This window comes from Macrobrachium rosenbergii, chromosome 1 (assembly GCF_040412425.1).
Source record: "Macrobrachium rosenbergii isolate ZJJX-2024 chromosome 1, ASM4041242v1, whole genome shotgun sequence".
Taxonomy (NCBI): Eukaryota; Metazoa; Arthropoda; class Malacostraca; order Decapoda; family Palaemonidae; genus Macrobrachium; species Macrobrachium rosenbergii.
The window spans coordinates 19303360-19326766 of record NC_089741.1 but is presented as its reverse complement, the minus strand read 5'-3'; the positions used below and the strand labels follow the sequence as shown (position 1 = coordinate 19326766).

The 23407-nt window shown below is 39.3% G+C and overlaps 1 long non-coding RNA gene across 1 annotated transcript in view; it reads left to right on the top strand.

The window, feature by feature from the left end:
* Nucleotides 1-23407, top strand: part of LOC136841494 (uncharacterized) — a 409598-nt gene that overhangs the window by 360366 nt on the left and 25825 nt on the right. Inside the window, exon 2 of the long non-coding RNA XR_010853966.1 lies at nucleotides 11684-11758. This is a non-coding gene — a long non-coding RNA (uncharacterized lncRNA). The remainder of the gene's footprint in view (nucleotides 1-11683; nucleotides 11759-23407) is intronic.

The window sequence follows — 23407 nt, the reverse complement described above, 5'->3', positions numbered from 1 at the left end:
CGCATGTGTGTTTACACATATGTATGTGTGTGACAGAAAGACAGACAGACAGAATGATTAATGAACCCTGTGGGGACATTTTCCAGAAGACGAAGACGCACAATAATATGAAATTCGATTTTGTATCAGTAACTCAAGCTGTTAAAATACATTTTATCAAGATAGATTATTTATATTTCGCTAAAGTAAAAAGTTTTAAACGGCACCGATACTGCTTTGACTTAATCCTCACCTCGTCCCTCCCCCCAACCCCAGTAAGAATGGCCTGGCCAGTGCCGATGAATTGGAGAGCTGGGTTCTATGAAAGGCATCCATCCATAGGTGGAAAACGAAAGTATTTACTAACATCGAAGATATACATAACTTTCCTATGAATATCTGCAAAGAATTCACTTTGGAAGTGAGAATCAGTGACGTTCGAACTACGACGACACGTGTGGATCAATTCATTCATTTTTCAATTCTAGCGACTCTGTAATTAAGAGAAACGTGACCCTAAAAATGATTTATGATCGAAACGGTGGTGGCGCAGTGTGAGCCATGGTGTCAGCGAATTATGCAAATGAGAGTTTGTTAGAAATGAATAGAATTTTTTTTTTTATGAAGTGAAGTTGGAGGAGTGACTGGTCTGATTCGAAAGTACGCCTCAAAAAATGCTGTCTTCCAAATAAAGATGTGGACCAGAATTAAGTTACTTTAGATTGGTATTTCCTGGCATTTGCAAGAAAATTATATGGTTAGTTTTTAAGACATGGCGTCCTGCTTTTTTCAGGGAAAGGTCGTAGTACTCGGTTACATCTCGGGCAAATTCTGACCGGTTACGCAAAGATTAGTTACGAAGATTAGTCAAAGATCAGCATCAAAAGGAATTCGGGTGGTAGTTTTTCCATCCTGGATACTCATACCTGCTCAGATGCCAAAACCAAAAATGGCTTCTCCGACAATTATAACACGTTTTCAGATGAACGAATCTTGGCCAGGGCAGGTGAATTGTCATTTATTAAAATCTTCGGATGCATCCCATCTTAAGGGATATTTGTGGCTTGATACCATGAGTATGAAATGTCTTGTGCTTAATGGTGAAAAAGTGTATAATCAGATAATTATTTATATATATGCATATATAAATGTACATATATATATATATATATATATATATATATATATATATATATATATATATATATATATATATATATATATATATATGTATTGCAATAAATGAATGATAGAGCATACAAGTATATGAATGAAAAAGATGTGAAACTACCGGGTAATGAAACGAGGTACGCAATCAGGCAGGGAGATTAACAAGGTATGAATATATAAGTGAAGAGATAAATTCTGATCAGGGCAGAGGTGACAGCGAGAACCCCTCTGATATTCCATAATTGTTGCCATTAATTCGTCATTCCCCTTATTCACAGAGAGCGTTGTTTATGTCGACTCCCCTCACTTCCCCTCGGTTGGCCGTTTAGTTATTTTGGACTTTCTGAAGTCTTTTCTATATCTGGCATTGGCTTCATCACAATTATTATGAAGTTCAGCTTTAATTTTTTTGGTAACGATGCCTTCGTCTTCATTGTTGACATTACCTTTACCAACGATAATAATGGTAATGATTATCGCTGCTACTGAATTCCATTTATTTAAGCTTCATGCCTGCATCTAAAACACTTGCATTATCATAGTCAATGATTTGATGCTATTATCCTCAATACATTCATAACCATTAAAATGAAGTTATCAAGAAGAATATAAATTTAAGCAGAAGTTGTAGTGATCGAATGGATTGTTGTTTCAGCTCTTCTTTATGGAACTAAACTGCGGTTGTTGGATATAAATGAGGGGAATAGTCTGTTCAATATGTGTAGGATTGGTATAGGACGAAGGGAGGGAAATTTACAGCTGCAGCCATAAGGCAAAAAGAATATTTGAGGAGAAAAATGATTTTGGTATGAAGTGGTTCGTTCGTGTTAAAAGGATGGAAGAAAATAGTTTTTTTAAGAGGGTGTATGATTTGGAAACCATCGCAGGAAGTAGGAGAGGGAAACCCAGAAAGTCCCGGCTAAACAGAGCAGCAGAGGCGTTGGAACGGAAGGGCTCAAGGAAACTCGAGAGTGAATACTCGATTGGGGTGAGTGTCGCAGTATGTGAGAAGAACATTTACGTCTTGCTGACAAGCTTTAAGCGAACGAGTATGAAGCAGCTGATGCTGTGGAGATTTTTCTGCGAAGGTGGTACAATCCTGATGTATCTGTCAAAGGATGAATGTCACTGTGACAGATGTCAAGTTTTTCTTCAGAGCCACCTCTTCTAGAGGGAAACGGCTTGCACTAAAAAGAAATAATGTACTGTAGGTTACAGATAATCAGTAAACATTAATAAAAGAATTATTTTGAAGATTTTCTCGTAAAATATTAATAAAACCAAAATATAATGACAAAATAATTATAAATAAAGAACTCTGACGGATGACAGTTTACACTCGCAGGCAGTGAGATAAGCAAGAAGAGGAACGGCAGTTGCAGAGGGAAGCGACAGAGAATATTGCATTGCATATGCAAGATATCAATGGTATTTCGAGATGCTTTCTGTTAAGCAGTGTCTTTTAACTAATGTGTTCCCGATGTAAACACCTTTGTGCATGAAGAGGGCATCAACTTGTCTCATCAGGACAGCCATGCTTTCGAGTCTGTCTGTACACATGATTTCCGGAAAAAGAAATGTGAAGCGTCTAAGACAACTGACTGCAAAGAAGTGTCCGAAACTACTGACTTCGAAGAGAAGGGGTTAGATTTATTACTAATAGGTTTAATTTTGACAATATATTTTTTATGCTTTCGGAAGCATTGGTATTTTACACTCTGTGTAGTCTTGACATAGTATTTTGAGGTTCATGCACTATGTCACTTTCAAGAGACAAGTTCATTCTGGCAGTGAAACATTAAGCGCCATTTTCTTTAATAAGGCCACTGATGTACAGTAAAATTTCTGCTGTTGACGACGCATTGTGAATCTGGTTGTTACTGGTAATAATTGTTATTAATTAATTGTAGCACTAAACGTTATCCTAAATATGTTGATGCTGTAATATTAAACGTACCTAACTAATGCAACCGATTCGTTAACTTCTAAAAAAATAAATAAATAAATCATAAATAAGTGAATGATTAATAACTACAGCGTCCCAGTAAGATCAAAAGTGGGTTTCTTGAGGAACCTGTATTAGAGGACACATCTCAGCTCCCTTCGACGAAATAAATTCTCATAAGGAAAGTAAACGGAAACATCTGCTTCTCACTTTGCAGAGCAGGTTGCACAGTAAATAGAAAATCAGCTCATAACTTTGCACATTAATATTATTAGTACCCTACTAAGTTTCAGCTTCAAGTCCACATGCATCAAGAGACTGTTGCAGCTCTCGAACGGTTGCAGTTGCTACGTACCTCCATCTTGTTTGTCTCTGCATTTACTGTCCCTCTTTCTCTTCTGTTGTTCTTTCATTATCTAAATGTTGTTTCCATTTAAGCCTGTTGTTGTTCTTTCAATTAGTTATTGTGTTCCCTGCTCTCCCTTCGTCGTCTTGAAATGTCCCTGCTCTCTCTCTCTAAGGAAACTGTTCTTCATCAAAAGATACAAATGTTGTTATTTTTTTATTCGTAATTATATACAATTTTATGAATAAAGGGCAATATTATGATAAGAAATATTGATAATTTGAAGGTCACTTTGTGAAGAAAGTTTTACTTTTGTATTTCATACGTAGTGAACATGCAAGTTCTTATGCTAGATTAGGAAATGAAATAAAAAATAAATGCCCCTAAAGCTTATAAATAAACGGACACCCCTTTAGAGATCTTTTTCTTTGTTATATTTGATCTACTAATAAAGCGTTCTTTATTCTCAATAACAGTTACATTCACACCTCTTTATTTTCTTGCCAGATTCTTCTCAATTGTGACATAGATATTCATTTTTCTCCCCTTTCTTGTTTCTGTCATCATATTTTCCTTATATTTTCATTTACCCCTGGTTCTTCATCCCCCTCTTCTTCCTCTTTTTCTTCTTCTTCTTCAAAAGATTCCCTTTATACTCTGGTATCGTCATTCTGTCTTTACTGACATTTTTTGGCCGTATCTCTATTATGCAATATTTTCCTCTAGTAAAACCTTTCTTGGTAAAAATATTCCTGCAAAGTCTTCCCCGTGCAATATCTTCCTCAAGAATACCCCAGATGCAACCAACAGTCGCGTTTCGCCACCTGCGACCTTATGAACGAGACATTGTTAAGCCGAATTCGACCTTTTGTCAGAAATGAGTCGGTTATCCCCGACCTACCTCACGGAACCAGCGAGAGAGAGAGAGAGAGAGAGAGAGAGAGAGAGAGAGAGAGAGAGAGAGCGAGAGAGAGGTCCATTTAGAAGAATATAGCATCCCTGTGCCCCTGGAAGTCGATTTAATTCCTTAATTTTTCTCTTCGTAGAAAGCCGTATCTTAAGATCCACTTACGAAGGGTTCTTGAAGCAATTGGTCATCTTTTGCGTTAGGGTATTGTGTAACTTTGAAGGGTTACCTACTTGAACGGAGCAGTTATTGTTATTATTATTATTATTATTGCTGCTTCAGCTGCATTTATTTTGTAGAAGACTTTTCCTATTTTCTTTATTGCGGACTTCTCTTCATTGAAGGTTCGTGCTAACAGCTCGCCTATGTTTGTCATTTCATGGGGGAAAAGTAAAAAATCTGGATTCTGCTTCTTTATATATTCTATACAGTTAGTTCTATACAATTGTTGCCGCGATGTTTCGACAGACTCTTCTGTCATTCTCCAGCGGGAGCTAGTAGAGAACTGGCAGATTGCATAGGTCCTTCTGAATTTATACACGGGCTTCAGCGGGGGGTGTCATGGACGGCGAATTCTGATTGGTTGCAGTCGGCGAACTTCAAGCCAAATTTCTGCGGCGAAGCTCGATCCTGACAGACCTTCGCAACCTGGGAATATCACTCATTCCAGCGTTCCCATTGGCCTGCCGTTGCGTGATGTCATGCCGACTGACATCATCGGAAGTTTGGCTGCTATTGGGCGGAGGATGAATGATGTCATTATTTACTCTTTTTGTCGTAGTCGGGGGGGTTGTCTCGAAGGGCGCCTCGCTCATCAGGGGCGTCTCCATTCTCAGGGTTGTCATTTTCAGGTATTCGTTGGACTTGGTGGGTGTTCTGCATTACTCTTCTCAAATTCGTGGGTAGGAGCGATGCCTCCTGCGTCGTATTCATTGTTGGTTTTCTCTCAGCAATGAGGAGCGCCTCTAGCAGGCGCAGACGTCGAGGGTCGGCGGCCTCTCCCAATTATACTTATATTTTGTATAATACTGTTGCGGGAGATGGAAATATTGTGGGTAGCATGGGCGTGGTTCTTGATGGCACCCTCCTGGGCGTGGCAGGAGATGCTTTTTGACAGACGCTTCGTGGTCATTCCAATATAAGTGCCGGGGCATCCTCGGACAGGACATACAAATTGGTAGACCACGTCCTTCTGCTTGAGGGGTTCTCTTGCTGGCGGAGAGGGGTTATTCTTCATCACGAGATCACGGGTGCCGCGGTTCTTATAATAAATTACAAGATTTATTTTGTTACTGTCTTTGGTCGGGGTGACGTTTTCCATGACGACTTTCTTCTTGGAGCTCTCGTCCTCACGGTACTGGGAATGCACCCAGGCCTTATAATATATCTTGATGTCATCTTGGGGGGCAGGTTGTGCGTTCTCACCGTTGTACCATTTTTCCAGGCCAGTTCGAATTTCTTTGTTGATGAGTTTGTTGGTGAAACCATTATTCACCAACATTTGTGCAGCATGTTCGAATTCCTTGTTAGTGTCCTGCCAGGTGGAGCAGTGGGAGAGGGGCCCTTTTAATGAAGGTCCTGACTGTCGTATTCTTAAACCTAGCAGGGCACTCGCTATCTCTGTTCAAGCAAAGTCCCAAATTGGTGGATTTTGTGTAGACTGATGTCTTCAAGTTCTGTACCGTCTTTGTGACCATAACGTCGAGGAAGGGGAGCCGGTCGCCTGTGCTGAACTCGACGGTGTAGTTCAGCACACTACATTGCTGGAAGGTCAGACGAAGGGCTTCAACCTCCTCCTCGTTGTCTGCTTGAATGAAGACGTCGTCGATATATCAGGCATATTTCTTCGGCCGCTGGATTCTCTCGAAGACACGTTCTTCTACGGTGCCCATGTAAAAATTTGCAAAGAGGACGCCCAATGGAGAGCCCATCGCAACACCATCCTTCTGTCTATACATGTGCCCTCTGTGCGTAGTGAAAGGCACCATCTTCGTACAGATCTCCAGCAGAGCCTTCAGGGAACCTTCTGGGATGTTCAGCGTGGTCATTGTCGGGTCTCTGTAGACTTTGTTCAGGATAATGTGGATGGTTTCATCCACAGGTACATTGGTGAATAGACTCTCTATGTCCACTTCGAGGAATTCCACAGAGGACTTCAGGCTATGACTGCTCGGGATGTAGGGGGTCAACTTATGATTTAGTCGTTTGGCGAGGGCGTAGGTCGGGGCAGGTGTTTGGCCGATGATCGGGCGGAAGGGGTTGCCAGCCTTGTGTGTCTTGACATTCCCATACAGGTAACGAAGGTCGAAGTCACCTGCGATGGGGGGAAGATGGACAGCATTGCTGGCAGCATTCACGGTGCTGATGATCTTATTAGCTTCGCTCTTGATGTCTTCGGTGGAGTTCCTCGTCAGCCTCTCGAATTTCGTCGTGTCCGACAGGATGGCATCCAATTTGTCGAAATACTCCTCCGTACGTATAAGGACCAAAGCTGCTGTCTTGTCAGCGCGATGTACCGTGATGCCTTCCTTTTCCTTCAGCTCCTTCGCAGTTTTCCTCATCTCACGGGTGCAGATTCCACTGTCGTAGGACCCTCTCTCTGTGAGGGCTTCTGCTAACAGGAGTGGCTGGAGGGCGTCGGAAGTTCTAATGGTGCCTTGGTATTCTAACTGTTGTATAGTTTCTAGCATCAGTTCTATTTCCAACCTCTTCTCGTGGTTCTTTGGCCTCGAAATAAAGTGGCAGTTCAGCTGCAAATTCAGCAAAGCGTCTTGATCCGGGGAGGGCTGGAAATCTGTCAAATTGATGTAGCCTTTGTGCTGCTGCAGCACTCGTAACTTACCGCCGTTGAGGGCTCTGAGTTTGCGCATGACGCCCCTCATGTGTTGGGTCATATCATCCTCTCAAAGGCGGTTGAGACAGGCCAAAACTTCTTCTTCAGTATTCATCATCGGGTGGGGGACACGTTCGTGATCAATGTGGTCATCTTCGTGGTCGATCTCAATCAGTTTGTCGTCATTCATGGGAACTAGTATTGTGAGGGACCAGGTTGTTCTGCTTCGGGTGCTCCATCTCCTCCGTCAGTGGGTCTGCTCGTCCGCTGCCGGGCATTCACCCATTGCTGGTGTAGGCATGCTGCTTCGTTGTGCAGGTCGCGCAACTCCGACGTCTTAGTTCCCAATTGCCGCTGTAGGAGGGGCCGCCTATTCCCAATTGCCGCTGTAGGAGGGGCCGCCTGAAGCTCCTGGTACCTTCACTTGTCCTTGCTGAGGGGTCGTGCAGTCTTAAATTAGTATAATTTGGCAGCAGACCCTCTTTTAAACAGGTTCTATTGAATATTATTGCTGCTTCAGCTGCATTTATTTTGTAGAAGACTTTTTCTATTTTCCTTATTGCGGACTTCTCTTCATTAGGGGTGCGTGCTAAGAGCTCGCCTATATTTGTCATTTTATGGGGGAACAGTAAAAAATCTGGGCCGGAGTACAGTTCCCCCAGCCGGCCGATGAAGAGTTACAGGAATTTATTTCTGGTGATAGAAATTCATTTCTCACTATAATGTGGTTCGGATTCCACAATAAGCTGTAGGTCCCGTTGCTAAGTAACCAATTGGTTCTTAGCCACGTAAAATAAGTCTAATCCTTCGGGCCAGCCCTAGGAAAGCTGTTAATCAGTTCAGTGGTCTGGTAAAACTAAGGTATACTTTTTTTCTGCTTCTCTATATATTCTATATAGTTAGTTCAATACAATTGTTGCCACGATGTTTCAACAGACTCTTCTGTCATTCTCCAGCGGGAGCTAGTAGAGGACTGGCAGATTGCATAGGTCCTTCTGAATTTATACACGGGCTTCAGCGGGGGGTGTCATGGACAGCGAATTCTGATTGGTTGCAGTTGGCGAACTTCAAGCCAAATTTCTGTGGCGAAGCTCGATCCTGACAGATCTTCGCAACCTGGGAATATCACTCATTCCAGAGTTCCCATTGGCCTGCCGTTGCGTGATGTCATGCTGACTGACATCATCAGTAGTTTGGCTGCTATTGGGCGGAGGATAAATGATGTCATTATTTACTCTTTTTGTCGTAGTCGGGGGGGTTGTCTCAAAGGGCGCCTCGCTCATCAGGGGTGTCTCCATTCTCAGGGTTGTCATTTTCAGGTATTGGTTGGACTTGGTGGGTGTTCTGCATTACTCTTCTAAAATTCGTGGGTAGGAGCGATGCCACCTGCGTCGTATTCATTGTTGGTTTTCTCTCGGCAGTGAGGAGCACCTCTAGCAGATGCAGACGTCGAGGGTCGGGGGCTCTCCCAATTTTATACTTATATTTTGTATAAGCCCTCCCCGGATCAAGATGCTTTGCTGAATTTGCAGCTGAACTGCCACTTTATTTCGAGGCCAAAGAACCACGAGAAGAGGTTGGAAATAGAACTGATGATAGAATCTATACAACAGTTAGAATCCCGAGGCACCGTTAGAACTTCCAACTCCCTCCAGCCACTCCTGTTAGCAGAAGCCCTCACGGAGAGAGGGGCCTACGACAGTAGAATCTGCACCCGTGAGATGAGGAAAGCTTCGAAGGAGCTGAAGGAAAAGGAAGGCATCACAGTACGTCGCGCTGACAAGACAGCAGCTTTTGTCCTTATACTTACGGAGGAGTATTTCGACAAATTGGATGCCATCCTGTTGGACACGACAAAATTCGAGAGGCTGACGAGGAACCCCACCGAAGACATCAAGAGGGAAGCTAATAAGATCATCAGCACTGTGAATGCTGCCAGCAATGCTGTCCACCTTCCCCCCATTGCAGGTGACTTCGACCTTGGTTACCTGTATGGGAATGTCAAGACACACAAGGCTGGCAACCCCTTCCGCCCAGTCATCAGCCAAACACCTGCCCCGACCTACGGCCTCGCCAAACAACTAAATCATATGTTGACCCCCTATGTCCTGAGCAGTTATAGCCTGAAGTCCTCTGTGGAATTCCTCGAAGTGATCCGAGACTCCCCGGGAGCAGGGACCATCGCCTCTCTGGACATAGAGAGTCTATTCACCAATGTACCTGTGGATGAAACCATCCAAATTATCCTGAACAAAGTCTACAGAGACCCGACAATGACCACGCTGAACATCCCAGAAGGCAACCTGAAGGCTCTGCTGGAGATCTGTACGAAGATGGCGCCTTTCACTACGCACAAAGGGCACATGTATAGACAGAAGGATGGCGTTGCGATGGGCTCTCCATTGGGCGTCTTCTTTGCAAATTTTTACATGGGCACCGCAGAAGAACATGTCTTCGAGAGAATCCAGCGGCCGAAGAAATATGCCCGATATATCGACGACGTCTTCGTTCAAGCAGACAATGAGGAGGAGGTTGAAGCCCTTCGTCTGACCTTCCAGCAATGTAGTGTGCTGAACCACACTGTCGACTTCAGCACAGACGACCAGCTCCCCTTCCTCGACGTTATGGTCACAAAGACGGAACGGAACTTGAAGACATCAGTGTACACAAAATCCACCAATTTGGGACTTTGCTTGAATGGAGATAGCAAGTGCCCTGCTAGGTTTAAGAATACGACAATCAGGACCTTCATTAAAAGGGCCCTCTCCCACTGCTCCACCTGGCAGGACACTAACAAGGAATTCGAACGTGCTGCACAAATGTTGGTGAATAATGGTTTCACCAACAAACTCGTCAACAAAGAAATTCGAACTGGCCTGGAAAAATGGTACAACGGTGAGAACCCACAACCTGCCTCCCAAGATGACATCAAGATATATTATAACGCCTGGATGCATCCCCAGTACCGTGAGGACGAGAGCTCCATGAAGAAAATCGTCATGGAAAACGTCACCCCGACCGAAGACAGTAACAAAATAAATCTTGTAATTTATTATAAGAACTGTGGCACCAGTGATCTCGTGATGAAGAATAACCCCTCTCCGCCAGCAAGAGAACCCCTCAAGCAGAAGAACATGGTCTACCAATTTGTATGTCCTGTCCGAGGATGCCCCGGCGCTTATATTGGAATGACCACGATGCGTCTGTCAAAAAGCATCTCCCGCCACGCCCAGGAGGGTACCATCAAGAACCACGCCCGTGCTACCCACAATATTTCCATCTCCTGCGACAGTATTTTACAAAATATAAGTATAATCGGGAGAGCCGCCAACCCTCAATGTCTGCGCCTGCTAGAGGCGCTCTTCATTGCTGAGAGAAAACCAACAATGAATACGACGCAGGAGGCATCGCTCCTACCCACGAATTTGAGAAGAGTAATGCAGAACACCCACCAAATCCAACCAATACCTGAAAATGACAACCCTGAGAATGGAGGCGCCCCTGATGAGCGAGGCGCCCTTCGAGACAACCCCCCCGACTACGACAGAAAGAGTAAAATAATGACACCATTCACCCTCCGCCCAATAGCAACCAAACTACCGATGATGTCAGTCGGCATGACATCACACAATGGCAGGCCAATGGGAACTCTGGAATGAGTGATATTCCCAGGTTGCGAAGATCTGTCAGGATCGAGCTTCGCCGCAGAAATTTGGCTTGAAGTTCGCCGACTGCAACCAATCAGAATTCGCCGTCCATGACACCCCCCGCTGAAGCCCGTGTATAAATTCAGAAGGACCTATGCAATCTGCCAGTCCTCTACTAGCTCCAGCTGGAGAATGACAGAAGAGTCTGTCGAAACGTCGCGGCAACAATTGTATAGAACTAACTGTATGGAATACATAAAGAAGTAGAATCCACATTTTTACTTTTCCCCCATGAAATGACAAATATAGGCGAGCTGTTAGCACGCACCTCCAATGAAGAGAAGTCCGCAATAAGGAAAATAGAAAAAGTCTTCTACAAAATAAATGCAGCTGATGCAGCAATAATATTCAATAGAACCTGTTTAAAAGAGGGTCTGCTGCCAAATTATTATTATTATTATTATTATTATTATTATTATTATTATTATTATTATTATTATTATTATTATTATTATGAAAGTTGAAAATGTTCAAAGAAGAACGTGTATCGTTATCACCATTTCTGATACAAGAATACGAAATCTTTATGTTTAACTTGTTCACTTATCCTCACTAGGTGTCGAAAGAACAAAACTAAACTTATGACTGGCAGGGGGTTGGGGGAGCGATCATTAAACGGAAAGTTGATTCTAAATGCTTGAAACATTGAGAATATAACGTCACTTCTTAATTTCATAACGCACATAATTCTAGAATACGGGTAAAATGTCTTGTTTATCGACCTGTGAAACGTAAACCAACCAGCAGTTTTATAATTACGAAAGCTGACCACAATTTTCCTCTTTTTTTTTTCCAGGCACAAGCTATGCTGCGAACTTAGCTGGCTTCTCCACGGTAAATACAGTTGGAAGACCTCCCCAGGCTAAGGAAGGTAAGGAAATTTGCCTTGAGTGAGGTCTCTGTGGTGCTTTGTTTTAATCCACGATTGTTCTCTCACAAATTACCAGGTCTTTCGATTCGTCTAAGCAAGGGATACCACTCGAAAATGGTATTTTCACTGTATATTTGATTCAGTATAAATATCCAATTCTTGGATATTTTGCTACTTCACATTTTTTGGTTTTTCTTCTTTAGAAATTAGGGAAACACAAGAGGGAAGATGCCACAAAATGACTGAAGAAAACAATCAGTGAATGAATGAGAAAATCAATGAAATCTAATGAAATTTTTTTGGAGAATGTGAAAAAGATCCTTTGCCTAGAAAAGGTCTCTCTCTCTCTCTCTCTCTCTCTCTCTCTCTCTCTCTCTCTCTCTCTCTCTCTCTCTCTCTCTCTCTCTCTGCAGATAGAATAAATAACGAGATGACCATCCCCTTTTCCCTGTACCTCCTAATGGAGCGAGCACGTAAAGACTTCCCTCCGATGCGAAAGCACAACGAGAGCATAATATGATGAACCCGGAAACGCTTCCTCCTCAGAGATTGCCGAAGACTGCCGCCGTTCCGTCAGGGAGGTCGCCTTTGTTCCCTGGCATTCTTTCAGGAGCAATACGTAGACGCCATTTTCAACGGTTTAGGATAATTTTGGTTTTGATTTTTCGTAGTTTTAGATTAACTTTTTTCATCATTTGTTTAGGGTTAACATTGTAACAGTACTGTTCTTTATGGGAGAAGGAAACATTTTACTTCATTTATTTTTATTAGTTCAAAATTAGCAATGTTTTTTTTTCAGCAATTTAGGATTAGTAGTGTTTTTATTGGTTTAGGAACCAAGTCCTTCTGTGGTGTAGGGTGAACTTTTTTTTTTTTTTTGAATGACATGGATCAACGTTTTCATTTAGTTGGAATCAGCGTTGGATTTTAATTATTCCCATCAGTTTATATATAGCAGTTTTATTTTCTTTCGTAGTGGCTTAGGAAAAACATTGGGTCTTTCCTCGATAGTGACCCCCGAGGGTTTTAACTCTGTGGCATGTTTAGGAGAAACCCGCGAGGGATTACCGTGAAAACATAAACAAAAGACTGTCAGTATCATAAAGATAATGACCCCAAGAAATGTTAGTCCTAGATAACGACCCCCGAAAACCTTTGGGGGTCACTGTCTAGGAAAGATCGAAAACATTGATGTTTGTAACTGGTTGCTGGAGAGCATAGTTGGTTTCGTCGTGGTTTTATGATCAAAGCTGCTTCATTCCCGTTAGACTACAGCAATATTGATAGTTTTTCTAATGGTTTAGGAGGAACTTTAAGTTGCGAGTAACGTTAGTTCTTTCTTACCAGTAATTAGGAAGAAAAATTATTTAATTAGATTGGTTTGGATGTCATTTTTCCCAGTCCTTTGAGAAAATTGTTTTTCTTTTAGGTGTATGGCAAAGTTTTTCAGTGGTTCATCATTAACATCACTTTTCCAGTAATTTAGGACCACATTCTTTGCTGCTATCAAAGACTTTGGACTGAACACTTGGTACGTAATTCACTGGTGGGTCAACCGAAGAAAAACTGGTTCTAAAAGATTGTTCCCAGCATGAGTAGTAAATGGTGTATTAATAAAAAAAACCTGTAGGTTACCATATACGTGAAAAAATAATGACATTGAGTTTAAAAACAACTATGATGGGTTGTGCTGATACTCGTATTAAAGACTCATCTTCAGATAATATGAATAAATCGGCACAAATGAAACAAATTTTTACATTTTTGTTAAAGAACAAAAAGAAAACCCATTGCAAAAAGCTAATAAAAATTCGCCGAAAATAAAAATAATATGCATTCTTGACGAAGAGCCGTTCAAAGAAAATAAGGGCGCAATCTAACTTTCTGTTCCCGAAGAGAAGGAAATTAGGGCGGTCTTGAATAACATGGGTGTTTTACCCTCATTATTTCAATTCGATCGTGGCTTCCGTTAGGTAAGTTTCGGGTACCTAGCCTCATTAGTTTCCTCTTAATTATCCGACAGTAAAAATAAATTGATTAAACGGTAATCGAGAAAAAGTTTATTCAAGGCGTGTTTTTTTTTTTCTTAGATTTTCAGAGACCTTTATGGTACGTGTTGCTTAACAGCAGTTATTCAGTGGCACGATGTTCATTTATATCTGGTATTTCATGTGGATAAAAGGTGACATTTGCAAATTCACTTATGGAAAATACTGAAAACAACTCGTCTGATTTATTGACGAAAATAAGAATCTCACATTTTTCTTTGAATGATTCAGAGGTCCCTCGAAGCCACTTGGAAAACGATGAACACAAACACAGACAGGAACTGTGGTATCTTGCAAGAGCCGGTGCTGGCTTTTGCTGTCAATAATATCCTGCCAGTTTAATCAAAAGCAATAATATAAGATCTTTATTTGTGATATTTTGACACATACTGTTGGGAAGATATTTTCAAAGTGTAAGAGCGCTTTCAGTTTTTCACCCGAAAGCGTTTCTGCAATCGGAAAATAAATCTGCTGTGAGTAGAATCGGTACAGTAATAAAAACCTAGGTGTCTTCGGATGGGGTTGCTTGTCCTGTGACCCTCTTCCCGGCTGCAACATTTTGGTCAAAAGAGGCGCAATTGGTCTTAACGGAACTGGGATTTATTAACATCAGTCCATGCCTGGTAGTGAGAAGAGTATTCTTTACAAAGCATATATATATATATATATATATATATATATATATATATATATATATATATATATATATATATATATATATATATATATATATATATATATATATATATATATATATTATATAAATTATATAATATATGTATATAAATATTTATATATATATATATATAAATTATATAATATATATATATATATATATATATATATATAAATATATATATATATATATATATATATATATATATATATATATAAAATATATATATATATATATTATATATATATATATATATATATATATATATATATATAATATAATTATATAATATATATATATATATATATATATATATATATATATATATATATATATAAATATATATATATATATATATATATATATATAATATATATATATATATATATATTTATATATATATATATATATATATATAATTATATAATATATATATATATATATATATATATATATATAAATACTGTATATATATATATATACAGTATATATATATATAAATATATATGTATATATATATATATATATATATATATATATATATATATATATATATATATATATATTCATTATATCTGTTTATTTTACATTTACATCTCGTAATTACTTGTTATGCGTTGTTTCAACACAGAAACAGGTAGTTTTTATATATGTTGTATATATATATATATATATATATATATATATATATATATATATATATATATATATATATATATATATATATATATATATATATATATATATATACTGTATGTATATATATATATATATATATATATATATATATATATATACTGTATGTATATATATATATATATATATATATATATATATATATATATATATATATATATATATATATATATATACTGTATGTATATATATATATATATATATATATATATATATATATATATATATATATATATATATATATATATATATATATATATATATATATATATATATATATATATATAGATAGATAGATAGATAGATAGATAGATAGATATATATATATATATATATATATATATATATATATATATATATATATATATATATATATATATATATATATATATATATATATAATATATATATATAAATAAATAAATATATATATATATATATATATATATATATATATATATATACATAATATATATATATAAATAAATAAATATATATATATATATATATATATATATATATATATATATATATATATATATATATATACATATATATATTTTTTTTTTTTCAGTAAGCTACAAACGTCCTTTAATATCCAATTCGCTCTACCTCGGAAATAATATATTTTCATATATGTTACCGAAGGGGAATTTTGTAGTGATTATAAGTTCGTCGTCTCGTGGGCTCGAACCAGCGAAGACAAGAACTCAGGACTACAGTGGATGCATTTTAACCGACGCGGCCAGCAAATAAGGTATAAGTGGATATCGTCTTCCGTATACAAATCGCCCGTCGAACTCATGTGTTTGTATTTGGAGACGATATTCACCCACCTCTGCCATGCTAACCATGTAGTGCGTTTGTCGCATGCAGCCATATTATGACTTTTTTTTATCACATCACCGTGATTCATATACAATCAATAAGCTACAAAAACGTCCTTTAATATCAATTCGCTCTACCTCGGAAATAATATATTTTCATATATGTTACCGAAGGAATTTTTAGTGATAATAAGTTAGATTCGTCTCGTGAAACGAACCAGCGAAGACAAGAACTCAGGACTACAGTGGTTTTTCTTTAATTTTAACCCGCCTTTGCGGCCAGCAGAGTGAGGTATAAGTGGATATCGTCTTCTCGTATACAAATCGCCCGTCGAACTCAGGTGTTTGTATTTGGAGACGATATTCACCCACCTCTGCCATGCACTACATGGTTATCATGGCAGAGGTGGGTGAATATCGTCTCCAAATACAAACACCTGAGTTCAACGGGCGATTTGTATACGGAAGACAATATCCACTTATACCTCTCACTTGCTGGCCGCTGGTCTCAAAATGCGTCCACTGTAGTCCTGAGTTCCTGTCTTCGCTGGTTCGAGCCCACGAGACGACGAACTTATTATCACTAAAAAATTCCCCTTTGGTAACATATATGAAAATATATTATTTCCGAGGTAGAGCGAATTGGATATTAAAGGATGTTTGTAGCTTACTGATTGAATATGAATCACGGTGATGTGATAAAAAAAGTCATAATATGGATGCGTGCGACAAACGCACTACGTGGTTAGCATGGCAGAGGTGGGTGAATATCGTCTCCAAATACAAACACCTGAGTTCGACAGGCGATTTGTATACGGAAAGACGATATCCCCTTATACCTCACTTGCTGGCCGCGTGGGTTAATATGCATCCACTGTAGTCCTGAGTTCTTGTCTCGCTGGTTCGAGCCCATGAGACGACGAACTTATTATCACTAAAAAATTCCCCTTCGGTAACATATATGAAAATATATTATTTCCGAGGTAGAGTGAATTGGATATTAAAGGAAGTTTGTAGCTTACTGATTGAATATGAATCACGGTGATGTGATAAAAAAAGTCATAATATGGCTGCATGCGACAAACGCGCTACGTGGTTAGCATGGCAGAGGTGGGTGAATATCGTCTCCAAATACAAACACCTGAGTTCGACGGGCGATTTGTATACGGGAAGACGATATCCACTTATACCTCACTTGCTGCCCGCGTGGGTTAAAATGCGTCCACTGTAGTCCTGAGTTCTTGTCTTCGCTGGTTCGAGCCCACGAGACGACGAACTTTTTATCACTAAAAAATTCCCCATCGGTAACATATATGAAAATATATTATTTCCGAGGTAGAGCGAATTGGATATTAAAGGAAGTTTGTAGCTTACTGATTGAATATGAATCACGGTGATGTGATAAAAAAAGTCATAATATGGCTGCGTGCGACAAACGCACTACGTGGTTAGCATGGCAGAGGAGGGTGAATATCGTCTCCAAATACAAACACCTGAGTTCGACAGGCGATCTGTATCCGGAAAGACGATATCCACTTATACCTCACTTGCTGGCCGCGTGGGTTAAAATGCATCCACTGTAGTCCTGAGTTCTTGTCTTCGCTGGTTCGAGCCCATGAGACGACGAACTTATTATCACTAAAAAATTCCCCTTCGGTAACATATATGAAAATATATTATTTCCGAGGTAGAGCGAATTGGATATTAAAGGAAGTTTGTAGCTTACTGATTGAATATGAATCACGGTGATGTGACAAAAAAAAGTCATAATATGGCTGCATGCGACAAACACGCTACGTGGTTAGCATGGCAGAGGTGGGTGAATATCGTCTCCAAATACAAACACCTGAGTTCGACGGGCGATTTGTATACGGGAAGACAATATCCACTTATACCTCGCTTGCTGGCCGCGTGGGTTAAAATGCATCCACTGTAGTCCTGAGTTCTTGTCTTCGCTGGTTCGAGCCCACAAGACGACGAACTTGTTATCACTAAAAAATTCCCCTTCGGTAACATATATGAAAATATATTATTTCCGAGGTAGAGCGAATTGGATATTAAAGGACGTTTGTAGCTTACTGATTGAATATGAATCACGGTGATGTGATAAAAAATGTCATAATATGGCTGCATGCGACAAACGACTACGTGGTTAGCATGGCAGAGGTGGGTGAATATCGTCTCCAAATACAAACACCTGAGTTCGACGGGCGATTTGTATACGGGAAGACGATATCCACTTATACCTCACTTGCTGGCCGCGTGGGTTAAAATGCATCCACTGTAGTCCTGAGTTCTTGTCTTTGCTGGTTCGAGCCCACGAGACGACGAACTTATTATCACTAAAAAATTCCCCTTCGGTAACATATATGAATATATATTATTTCCGAGGTAGAGCGAATTGGATATTAAAGGACGTTTGTAGCTTACTGATTGAATATGAATCACGGTGATGTGATAAAAAAAGTCATAATATGGCTGCGTGCGACAAACGCACTACGTGGTTAGCATGGCAGAGGTGGGTGAATATCGTCTCCAAATACAAACACCTGAGTTCGACGGGCGATTTGTATACGGGAAGACGATATCCACTTATACCTCACTTGCTGGCCGCGTGGGTTAAAATGCGTCCAATGTAGTCCTGAGTTCTTGTCTTCGCTGGTTCGAGCCCACGAGACGACGAACTTATTATCACTAAAAAATTCCCCTTCGGTAACATGTATGAAAATATATTATTTCCGAGGTAGAGCGAATTGGATATTAAAGGACGTTTGTAGCTTACTGATTGAATATGAATCACGGCGATGTGATAAAAAAAGTCATATATATATATATATATATATATATATATATATATATATATATATATAACATGTATAAGAACTACCTGTTTCTGTACGAAAGAACGCATAACAAGTCGTTATGAAATGTAGCTGTAAAATAAACAGGTATAATGAATTTTTATAAAGCACCATTTACAAATATTCGAAATATACATATTATCTAGTCCTTTTGGTTCCTGGAGTGATCTGGAAAATGTTGAGAGAGAGAGAGAGAGAGAGAGAGAGAGAGAGAGAGAGAGAGAGAGAGAGAGAGAGAGACTAATGATTTTCTGGCAGTGAGTTCTAAAAACTTGTCAAAGTTATATTAGTGTGACTGATTTTTCTCTCCCGTTCTTTAGACCTCATTTATTCAAGTGGGTTCCAAATTCGGAACACGAAACTGGATCCACTCAACAATTCCAGGCAAATAGAGGGTGAAGCCCTTCTGTGCTCAGTGCGATTCCTGATGCCTGAATCGTCGCTCTGATGAGGAAAAGGTCGAACGTTTGTGTTTCTGAGGTTTTTCTCGCCTCTCAGGAGGTTGTGTTTTGTGTGTGTATGTGTGTGCGTGTGTGTGTGTGTGTTGGATTATCATTCTGTTTGCTCGTTAACCGGATTACTTGGAAATAGTAAACGGAATTTTACTAATTTATTCTGTTCCAGGGAACACCTTGTTAGGTTTTTGGTGTAGATGCAGTATTTATTGGCATGGCTTCCATTGTTGTTTTTGTAACAGAAGTGAATTTAAAGGAAGCACCATCTTCCTGCTTTTTGTAGAAGAAAACGAAAATGACGCAGGCACTTTGAATAATTGGCAAATAGCATTAGCAGATGTTGCAACCTTAGGGTTACCATCTCTTTTGAGATAAAGAAACAAAGTTAATGAAAAGCCATCAAAACGTGTGTATAACTTTCATGATGTAGGTTTTAAAACACATTTGCATTAAAGAGAAATTATTGTTAATCGAGACTGTTTCATAACGTGTGCGGAGTAAGGATCAGTGCACTTGAATTACGTTGAGAAAATAATTTTAATGTTTCGTAAATACAGTATATTTAGTTATTATTTATGCATTTTCATGACAGCTTTTTTGAGAAGACAAAATGAAATTTATCTTGTGAAGTTTCATGTTATCTTAAAATACCGCACAGTCGTTTCCATAACTATATTTGCGCTATTGCGCAGCGGAAAGAAATTTTGAATGAACCAATCAACAAAAGCTAATACAGCCAAACCTGGAGCTGAAAAAAATAAAGAATGCAAAAAATGTCGGTCATCTTATCACCAACCAGGTTTAGATAGAAAGCAATTACTGGACAAGGAGCATTCATATTCAGTGTTGAAAGATGAAAACACTTTTCATTGCACACTAAATAAACCTACCACAAAGAAATGATTAATAATATGCAGAATCATGCTGTCGTTGCATTTCGATATAGTATAAAAAATCCTCTGAAGTTCGTCTCCAACATAAGTTGCAAACACGAACTTCGTAAACGAGAATAAACACTTCGATATATTTATTATCTGCTATTCATGCCGTCAGTCATTGGCGATAAAAGCAAGAAGGAAACGTTAAGATCTTAAGCGGAAGTTCGAAGCGTGGTGGTTTCATCACATCTCCGCTAGAGGGCGGAACTAAAACCCTCAGTTGGTTGGGCCTTTCGTATCGCTCGAGGCTAATCACCCAGCAGTCCACGCAGCTGTACGTGGGTACCAGCGTCTGCTGCAATAAAGAACAAGTAAAAAATGCGTCGAAGTTTCTTCGCAGCAATCGAATTTTCTGTACAGCGTATAATCAAGGCCACTGAAAATAGATCTAGCTTTAGGTGGTCTCGGTATAATGCCGTATGAACCGCGGCCCATGAAACTTTCTGCCCGGTGGTGGCCTGTCCTGTAACGTTGCCAGACGCACGATCATGGCTAACTTTAACCTTAAATAAAATAGCTACTGAGGCCAGAGGGCTGCAATTTGGAATGTTTGATGATTGGAGGGTGGATGATCAACATACCAACTTGTAGGTCTCTAGCCTTAGTAGTTTTTAAGACCTGAGGGCGGACGGAGTTTTCTTTTACAGAAAACTAAAAAGCGCACATGATGGAATAATAATAATAATAATAATGATAATAAGGCCATAAACATCTGCAATGACCATTCCCGTCATTGGCCACGTAGTCTGCAAACTGCAGCTTCTGCAATGCATAATCTCCTCCAGTTCAGAATATGCTCCAATTGTATCAGTAACAATTTCATTAATTACCTTCTCTTCATCTGCATACATTTCACTGATGAAAGAGACATATTCAAAGCAAAAATAAGCCTGGATTTTTACTGATGATATTTCAGGCCATTCGCATCAAGAGAGGCTTTTAATCAGGCTTCATACTGAAAAAATATATCTTTTCTGTTTCACTGATGCATAGCATAATTATTGTATGATGCTCAATGAGATATTTGATTAAAAGGTGTTTTTAGGAATTGTGTTGAAATGTGTAAAAAAATAAGTTTTAGTGCATCATGATTATATTTGAGATTTCTTGAAAGTTTAAAATCTAAAATACGTATCTTATAGTTTATTTATTACTATCATAGTTCTGTTTATAAAGGTGTGTGTACTTTAAACATAGGCAGACAGTTGCACGACTACAAGTAGTCATAGATCATCATTATTAGATCGGTTACCAGTAGCCACTTGAGGCTTTTTGATATAAACGGAATTGTACACAATGTAATTTACGATTTCTTGGAAGTCGCCGTCTCTGAGCCTTACACAGAGACTCTCCAAGTAAGAATTTCAATCATCCAACTCTATAAGTCACTATTAAAATCACAAGTCCTCACTGTTCTATTTTTGGTCCCCGGTGTGACCTAATACCGTGCCCAGTAATAACTGAAACATATTGCAAGCTTGTGATAGTGTGTTTTTGGGGTGGGCTGTTGGCCCCGCACTCGTGTCCACCCAGAGGGCCACGGGAGCTTATGCATCAACTACGTCCCGCATGCAGGGGCGGGGTGGGGTGGGGCGGGGGATCACCAGTTAAACAAATAAGATATCCAATAGATTGTTCATACATGGAGCAAGTTCTTTGGTAAGATATTATCGATTAAACCGGCCTTATGCCAACACATGCCCTTGACTAAAGGCGGCCCGTAGGTGTGGTAAGGTGCCAGTGGAATCGCATGCCAAGTATAGACCTCTGGGCTCGGTCTTACCAACCGCGACACTAAGGGAAGAGATAAGGTATTTCTAATCTTATCGTTACTTTTAAACTAATAACCAGTAATTCCCAGGCGCCTTAGGTAAATGAGCTCCCGCAGCCATCGACGGAGATGTGGTATGAGGCCAGCAACTTCATCCCAGAAATCAAGGCACTTACGCCCATTGCAATCTCATATAGTTAACAATGTCTGATTTGGCTTTTGTTTACGTGGAAGTTCGAATCATTTTCCAATAAATTTGAATGTGTTTAATTGATTGACATTCTTTCTGACGACGCCACTCCATTTATGTACTTTGTGAGTGTTAACACTAATGATGCTTTTCCAGTATTAAGCAAATGTCTTTGTTCCCGGCATTATTAACAGAGACCTTTGTTAATGTGCCCATTAAAAGCGTTGTTGACGTGTTGATAATGCATCCTTTGTTCTGTCATATCGTTAATCGTAATTCTTCTTAATATTCAGAGGAAGGACGATATAAGTTAGTTTGCAGTTGGAATTCACTACTACGCTGGCTATCTGGAGTTGTTGAAGAGCCTTTCCTATGTGCTTTTAGTTCCAGGGAGAAAACTGAAAACTTGCAAAAGATTCATTAAAAACAGCGACCCCGATAATGGATTCATCTGAGAACACTGGCTGTATGGAGCATTTGTGCCGATGGTGTGCGAGCAACTTATGCCGTCTAATATACCTCTTCTCGCAACCTCCCCCCACTTCTTTACAAGTACCAAAGCCCTCACTGACCCTGTATCTTCAGAGACTGGGGTCCAGGGCACTTTCTTCCGTATCATTGATTCGGTACAGACACACTTCACTTGGTCTAAGGAGCAGTGAAAAGAATCCTTCTAACTTTTCTCTTCACTCTTCGTGTTTCTCCTGACGGTATTTCCTTTGGCACCACCAGTCTTCCCTAAGAACCTTCCCCAGGCAAACACCAAATGTAAGATATAACCACAAGTTCGGGGAAGCGAATATAATTAATTTCTCCTCCTCAGTTTGTTATCCGCAGTTTGTGAACTATGTTCTATTCCACTAGCTTTCGGTTTTATATACTGTAGTTGTATTTCCGTTTGTTTTATACATGTAAGATTAAGCTTCATGGTTACAAGCATTTATTCTCTACCAGCTTTGAAAACCAAAAGAAAATTATTCAAGAAAATCATAAACTCTATGACAGTCTCCAAAGGTGGACTCGCCTGATGGTTCAAATTAAGACCTCCGAAATTGAAGGCGATTGATTTATGGTTACTAAAACTGGCATCACAACAAACCTGAGTACGTTTTGCCCACTAATTATGTTTTGCACTTTAATCTATTGAGATCAGCGATTGGCACTTTGGATATTATAGGGAGATTTTT